Below are 2,110 nucleotides of genomic sequence, written 5' to 3' on the forward strand. Positions count from 1 at the left end.
ATTCAGCCAGTGGTTTAATGTCTGGGACCCCTCACCAACTTAGAGCTATGTGCATGGGTCAATGTGAACGTGTGAGGCTAGCCAGCCTCTGTGGCAGCTCAAGGACAGAGCCTGAGCCACTGAGTCAGGCCCCAAAGTCAGTACATGCAAGGCCAGCCATCCCCCATGGCAGATCAAGGACAAAGTCTGAGACTTGTCCAAGCTGCCTCCAAATCATAACTGTAACCCCCAACCAGTAAATTCAAAGGTTACACACCCTCACCCAATCATATGACACCAAGGCTTGTATTACCTTGCTTGTGGTTTTTGTCTTTAAAAATCCCTCACCCTGAGATCTCAGGTCTGTCCTCCTTCACCTGGCTAGCCAGTGCGTTGGACACAGACTAAGCCTGGGTTTCTTTGTTATCCATAAACCCCTGTGTGTTTTACATCAGTTATGGGCTCTGTGGTGGTCTTGATGGGGGGAGGGTGTCGTGACACAGCCACAACACTACTAGAAGCATCCAGCACACAAAGTCTTGCCAGGCAAGTAAAAATAATCACAGCATTCTCACACTAGCCACCACTTGACAGGATCTCTCCAAATGTATGTTGGGAACTCACACATTACTGCCTCAATCCCTGAGTTATGTGATTCAAGCCACAGGCTCTGGTTTTCATTTGGAGGAAGCAGAACAGTCTAATGTCCCCATCTCACTCCTGCCCATATGTCAGGTTTTGCTTCAGGGAAGCATTTAGAGAAATGGTGTTGGGCAAAGGGACACCGTGAAGGTGCACCCAGCCTCCCAGAAGCCCAATTCTTAGACAAAATAAACTAAGGGTGAAATTGTTGAACAAAGACAGTCACCATGGAGTTTGAAACAGTAAATACCTGTTGTCCAAGGATCCTTCGGTTACTAAGATGAGCCGATCTCTCAGATCATTCCGTTGGGCGGTCATCTCCCGAAGCTGAGTGGTCAGACTCTCCACCTTCTGCTTCACTTGCCTCTTTGTGAGGCTGGGTGGAGTGGGTGGTGGCTCCTTGGAGGCCCCTGTGGGTAGATGAACACAAGTGAACTTGCATTGTGACAAGACATGAACAGGTCACCCTGAGACCTAAGAAGGTGTTTGAGAAAGGATGTAAGCAAGCAATTCAGTGACACCCCAAAGAATTTTGCCCTGGATTGAGATGCCCCCGTTAGGCATCTCAGGTCTCCCATCTCTTTGACAGGAGATAGGTGTCTCAGCCAGCTGACTTCCTCTGCTCCTTTAGCACATGCTTCAGGTAACTAAGGAGAGAGCTTCCTCAGGCTTATTAACAGCCCTGGACTCTGCATTCAACATGGCTGCAGGGTTCACTAGTCTTGACTTTAAAGCCAAGATAAAATTGACACAGTCCACAAGCACTCAGGTCATTAAAGATGCATAACTATCCTGACAGGTCAATCTAGGCACATGGCAAAAATGGAGAAGCCACACAGGGGCAGAACATGGTCACCATCCTCAACAAGACTCCACAGTGATAACAGTGGATACACAGGGCTGGTGGGCAGTAAATAAATGAAGCCACTGAGGTTGAAGTACATTGATGACCTGCCTTTTGCTGGGCACACCACCTCCTACCCTAATACTGGCTCTTTTGTCCCCTTTCAACCCCTGCCCTCCTGTAGGATGGAAAGGCAAGAGCTCCCAGCACAACAGCTTTGGCCTTACTTGCTCCTGACTTCTGGGACAGACAAATTACTCTTCGGTAATCTTTGAATTTCAGGAGCCATGACAAGCAGGGAAGTCCAGTTGGTTCCTAGAGACTCCTACCTCCTGTGTCCCATCACTGGAAGATTCTGCTCAAGCCCATGTCCTGCAGGAAGATCCCAATTTCCTGCCCAGAACTTACTATGCCATCTTCTGGACCATTTCTTTCTTGATCTTTTACATGGAGGTTGAAGGCCAGCTTGTGTCTGCCTCTCTCTGGTCTCTGTTCCCTCTCCATTCTCTCTACCCAATAGGCTCCTGAGTCGTGCCAACATGTTCATGGCTGAACTGTAAGGGCACTGAACCAACTGTCCAAAGGCAGTTGGTGTTGCTACAACACAGGTGACATCAGATAACATTCTAAAGCCTCCAGGATACA

The sequence above is a fragment of the Peromyscus californicus genome, unplaced genomic scaffold (assembly GCF_007827085.1).
Source record: "Peromyscus californicus insignis strain IS unplaced genomic scaffold, ASM782708v3 Scaffold_12__1_contigs__length_115047231, whole genome shotgun sequence".
Lineage (NCBI taxonomy): Eukaryota > Metazoa > Chordata > Mammalia > Rodentia > Cricetidae > Peromyscus > Peromyscus californicus.